This window comes from Caretta caretta, chromosome 2 (genome assembly GCF_965140235.1).
Source record: "Caretta caretta isolate rCarCar2 chromosome 2, rCarCar1.hap1, whole genome shotgun sequence".
NCBI lineage: Eukaryota > Metazoa > Chordata > Testudines > Cheloniidae > Caretta > Caretta caretta.
In genome coordinates, this window is record NC_134207.1 from 26,980,372 (window position 1) to 26,986,733 (window position 6,362).

A 6,362-nucleotide genomic window follows, 5' to 3' on the forward strand; every position below is an offset into this window, starting at 1 on the left:
CATCTCTCTGTTTCCTCTCTCATCCTTTCATAGATTCTAAGATCAGAAGAGGCCATTGTGATCATCTAGTCTGATCTCCTGTGAAACACAGGCCGCAGAACTCTAAATTTTTTTTTAATTAGCGCATATTGTTACCAAAAAAATCCAATCTTGGTTAAAAATTGCCAGAGATAGAGAATCCACCACAACCCTTTGTCTGCCTTGTCTATGTTGATTGTGAACTCTCCAGGACTGGACTATCTCTCACTATATATTTGTGCGGAGCCCAGTCTCAATCCATACCTCTAGGTGCTACTATAACATAAATAATAATTGTAAGGTACTTTGAGATCCTCAGATGGAAGATGCTACCAATGGGCCTGATTCATCCACTATTACTCCATGAATAGTCCCACTGGTATAAGTACAAAGCCAAATAAAAAGAGAAAGTATTCTTGCCCAAACATGGCTTTGTGCAGAAATTCATTTCTAAATATAGTTTAAGTTACTAGAAACAGAACACCCCACAATCTATACATTTTTCTCTCAGTAATAGAGTTAATGTGCTTGTGGAATGGACAATAAAATGTTTGTCTTTATATTTTCTAACCTTGTTGCTAAGAGCTATATACCAGTAACAAACTCTTCACATAAACTTTAACATTTTTTTCTTAGCTAAAACCACAACAAGGCGGGGGGCGGGGGAGGGAGGGGGGGAAATCTGCTGACATAGATAAAAAATTTGAAAAAGCTCCTCTGGTGTGTGCCTTTTCAGTTTATAGCCTGGGAACATTATCACAGCTTCATTTCCACAACAAAAGGGCACCATTCTTTTCTTAAAGGTTTGACAGTTCATCTTGTCCTTGGTGTTTTGCATCATAAATGCATTTGTATTGTCAGTCTTTCTATTAGCACTCATCTATCTAGGGGTACCAAAGAAAAGGACAACTGTATGACAGGTTACTGTAGTTTCTTTTGTGTACTATCATCTGCAGACTTCAGTGGTTAAAAATGAAAGTAGCATTTTGTGCATATGGTAAATTTTAAAAATTGGATGAACTTTTCACATTTGAATGTTAGAAATTCACATTGCTTGTGCTCCACATAAGTTCTGATTATTGTTTATATTCTGAGTAGTGCCTAGAGGTCCAAGTCAGGATTGGAACCTAACTGTGCTTGTCACTGTACAAAGGTGGAATAAAAGTCAGTCCCTACATCACAGAGATTACAGCCTAAATGGAGAAGACAGAGGGTGTCTTTTGTCCACAGGTGGAAGGGAAATGGATGTGACATACAAGCAGAATGATTAGGGTGATGGGCTGGCAACATGTCCAGTACCACTTTATTTAGCGTCCCCTCCCCCCCTTTTTTTGTAATTATATATAGAGGTGGGCTCATTTTCAACTTTTTAGAAATGTACTGATTGTCCGTCTATGGTACATATCTTTAGAATACATAAGCAGAATGTGGTGTGTTAGAAATATGTTGAATGTGAGATTGTTGCAATAAAACTGGTTTAATGAGGAACTGGAGATCTCACAGCATGGAGTTTTTCAATTCTAGTTTGCCAAATAAAACCCAGAATAGGTTCACAATGAACAAAAGTTGTTACTATGTGGTGACTGTTAGGTGTCTTATGGGAAATGAGTTTGGCAGTTTTAATTCTGAGTTACTAATGGACAAGTTTCTACATCACAGAAACTATCACCAAAATTGGTACCCTGGCTGGCATGCTTAGCAGAGAGGCAAAGGACCGAAACTGAATTGTCTTCTGACCATTAGAGGAGTAGCTCGAGTTTAAGGATGAGATTATAGGCAAGACAATGTGGGAAAATTTTTACTATCGTTGACTGTGCTGTGCATGTTCTGAGGGTAAGAGAGGACTTCATTTTCCAAGGCTGTCAGTGTGGCACCTTTAACTAGTACTAATTCACACAACCTTTAAAAATGGCTTTGTCTTCCTGAAAAAGTAGTAGCAGCTTAGCTAAACTGGATTAGAAAGAGATATAGTTAAATCAGTGCAACCCACTTGTGTAGAAACTTTTATTTCAAGTCTGATGTCCATGACAAAGAAATTGAGGCAACAAGGAGTTTGTAGGTGAGTAAATGCCTCAGCATTTGATATCTGCAAAAACCATTTATTGTGAGAATGCCATTAACATTATTGCTATAAGATAAAACAAAGGAAGATTCTACCAAGCACTGCATAAAAAGGCCAAAGATAATACTTGTAATACTTTATTTTAGAAAAAATAATGCTGGCATATATTCATATTACATTATTTTTGTATTGTTTCATATTCTCTGTGTGTATATAAAGTCTGCTGCAGTTTCCACGGTAAACATCTGATGAAGTGAGCTGTAGCTCACGAAAGCTCATGCTCAAATAAATTCGTTAGTCTCTAAGGTGCCACAAGTACTCCTTTTCTTTTTGCGAATACAGACTAACACGGCTGTTCCTCTGAAACCTGTCATTATTTTCATGATTCCAAATGGCTTCTGCAGGTGAGTGCTTCCAACACAGTCCATGTAGAGAATGGGACAAAACTAAACTTGACTTTTCTTCCTTTTCACAATACACCTATTTGGGGTCAGATAAGAGGATACCTGCCAGAAGGGACCAAGAACAACTGCAACAATATGATTTCTCCAGGGAGAATAGAGGGAAATCGGTGTTGACCCACAGGGAAACAGATTCAGTACAGCTAGCCTCCTCTTTCCCCTATAGGCACGCTCCATGCTTCCATCAGCATTTAATCGCTTGCGGTTGGTGTGAGGAGTCATTGTTAAGACAGCAGCAACTGCACTCGCCAGCACAACAGTAAAGGTTCCTGATGCTGGAGCTATGATGTGGGAAGGAACAATACCCCGGAATACTCCTTCCTCCCCACATAATGACAAGCCTGCAAGACAATGAAGAGTACAGTAAAAGGAAGGAGAGCAAGATGCAAATGCTGAAGCAGGAGGCATGTTCAGAGACGTTAAAGGGAGGGCTAGATTATATAAGGCCTTGAAAATGAGGATGGGAAGCTTAAAATCTCAAGTAAAATTCAAAAGCTGGTGAAGGGATTCACAGCAGGGGGAAGACATGATCAGAGTGGCAGAAGATGAAGAGGACTTCAGCAGCACCATTTTGGATAGTTTGGAGAGGGGAACGGCAGGGTTGCTGGAAAGCAGAAGGTTACGGTAACCAAGGCAAGAGATGACCAAGGTGTGAACACATTTCTTAGCAATGGAGATAGACAGAAAAGAGCATATTTTGATAATGTCATATAATGAGGTAAGGAGAACTTGGATGTGGAAGAAGAAGGAGAGTGTGAAATCAAAGTTGACACCAAGGTTGTACGACAGGGAGGGTGGTGGGGCTGTCAACTCAGAAACAGAAAGGAGGAAATGGGGAGGGATTATGAAGAAAGATGAGAAGCTCTATTCCAGAGAGATGGCAGGGGAAATGTCAGAGAGGCAGAGATGCAAGATAAGACAGGGGAGAGAGATTGTGGGTAGCTGAAATTGTATGGGAGGATGAGATAGCCTAAAAAGAGAAGATAAAGGGTTGAAAGATAGAGGACTCAGGACAAAAACCTGAGGGATACCAACTGATAGTGGAGAGAGAGAGGGAGAAGATCCACTGAAAGAGATGTCATAAAAATAAAGGGAAGGGTAAACCCCTTTAAATTCCTCCTGGCCAGAGGAAAAATCCTTTCACCTATAAAGGGTTAAGAAGCTAAGACAACCTCGCTGGCACCTGACCAAAATGACCAATGAGGAGACAAGATACTTTCAAAGCTGGACAGGGGGTGGAGGGAAACAAAGGTTCTCTCTGTCTGTATTGTAGCTTTTGCCGGGACCAGAGCAGGAATGCAGGTCAGAACTCCTGTAAAAAGTCAATAAGCAATCTAGTTAGATATGCATTATATTCTGTTTTGTTTAAATGACTGCTAAAATAAGTTGTTCTGAATGGAATGTATATTCCTGTTTTTGTGACTTTTTGTAACTTAAGGTTTTGCCTAGAGGGATTCTCTATGTTTTGAATCTGATTACCCTGTAAGGTATTTACCATCCTGATTTTACAGAGGTGATTCTTTTACTTTTTCTTCTATTACAATTCTTCTTTTAAGAACCTGATTGCTTTTTCATTGTTCTTAAGATCCAAGGGTTTGGGTCTGTGTTCACCTATGCAAATTGGTGAGGATTTTTATCAAGCCTTCCCCAGGAAAGGGGGTGTAGGGCTTGGGGGGATTTGGGGGGGAAAGACATTTCCAAGTGGGCTCTTTCCCTGTTATATTTGTTAGGCGCTTGGTGGTGGCAGCAATAAAGTCCAGGGGCAAAAGGTAAAATAGTTTGTACCTTGGGGAAGTTTTAACCTAAGCTGGTAAAAATAAGCTTCAGGGGTTTTTCATGCAGGTCCCCACATCTGTACCCTAGAGTTCAGAGTGGGGAAGGAACCTTGACAGGAGATGTTGAAAGAAACAGTTTGCAAGGTAGAAGTAGAAACAGGCGCACACAGAATCACAGAAGTCTAGCATGGAGAGAATGCAGATTTGGAGAGAGATATCTGTGGTGTGGAAAGCAGCATACAGATCAGGGAGAAAATAAATAGGGAAGTATGTCTTTGACTTAGGTAGGAGAAGAGCATTAGAGACTTTAGTGAGGGCTGTTTCAGCAGAGACTAAAGGTCAGAAGGCAGATTGTAAAGGAAGTCTAGTCAATGGGAGCAGAAAGTGATTGTTTGAAAATCCAGTTGGGTTGTGGGAAAGATTTTAGTGATGGAAAGCATAACAAGATGTTTACAGGCAAACAGAAAGGAGCCAGAGGACAGAGATGTAGAGGTTGGGAGAGGGATGAACAGCAAGTGAGAGGCAATAGGATTGTGAGGACAGATTGAGGGGCTGGACATAGATAGTAGTGGAGAGACCTCAGACCAAAAGATCAGGGTGAAAAAGGAGAGAGTAGAAGTAATTGAGAAGACAGAGCAGAGGAGTTCTGAAGGATTTAAGCACCAGCGGGATAGTGTTAGTTGGTGTAAATCTGTGGAGCTCTCATGGACCTCAAGGGAACTCCATCATTTTACTAACTGAGGATCTGGCCCCCAAAAAATCTGTCGCCTACAAGTGCAAAATACAGAAGGCTCAGGAGAAGCAGTATCATATATTAAACTGATACGACACTTGACCTTGCTTCCAGAAAGAGAGATAACAAATTAACTTACATGGAAGGTTGCCAGACACTGAAGTGTGCAATAGAAGTAGATGAAATATAAAATCAGTCTATGCTGTGGGACAATCTGGCCATTAACACTGAAGTGAAAATATTTTGGGGAATCATTTGGATTAATTAATGAGTTCACACTCAACCTGAGCTGCAGAGCACAAGTCAGTAGCAGATCCTACTTCTATTCTTCCTGTCCCCCTCAGAAGAAAGTGCAGGGACCACTGAGGCTACCGCAGCCTTGAGCCTGAAGTAGCAGCTGCAAACTACTCTTGTCCTGCCCCATGTCATTGGGGAGGGTCCTGTCTCTCCAGAGAGATCCCTGTGCCCAGCCAAATTACTTGGGCTGGGTTGGTAAGAGGATTTAGAGATAAATGATTAACTGGAGAAATCAGTAATTTGAGAAAAAACAAGAGTTTTTTCACACCTTAGCAGTGAAGTGGTAATCATACAGGGAATATTAGGGACTTGTGTACCACTCCCACTGATGTCAACAAGAAGTGAACTCATGGACTGAGCACCTGGCTTGCCTCCTTGACAGTTGGACAGTGTAGAGACAAGGAAATTCAGTCTGACGATATGATCGTAAATTCTCAGGAGACAATTCTAAAGATAGATTTTACTAAACAAAATATAATCCCTGAAAGAATGACCGAAAAGAAGGATAGAAATTAAAAAAAAAAAAAAAAAAAAGTTTGAGGAAACAAAAGACCAACTATCTATGTCTGATTTAGCGGGATTAGGAGAGTGATGTTAGTCAGGGAGCAGGCCAGCAGCTAGTGCTAGGTGGTCTGTCCCCTGACAGCACTTCCTCCTTTAGGGGTCACCTTCTAGGAGCTGTTGGGCCTGCTTTCTTGTGTTAGGTCTGGTGGAAGGCCAGAGGAGGTCTGAGACATGGACATGGTCCACGGGTTCCCATGACAGCTGCTCCAGGCCATATCCATCCTAGTCAATCTGATATTAGAGTCTTCCCCAGACTTGGTGGGAGTCCAGAATCTGCTGGACCACATATTCTTCTTGGCCCTGCATGGTTATCAGCAGAGGAGGAGTGTGGTGTGGGAAGGGGGTCTTGACAAAAAGCTTCAAGAGGGAGTCTGCTGGACCACATATTCTTCTTGGCCCTGCACGGTTATCAGCAGAGGAGGAGTGTGGTGTGGGAAGGGGGTCTTGACAAA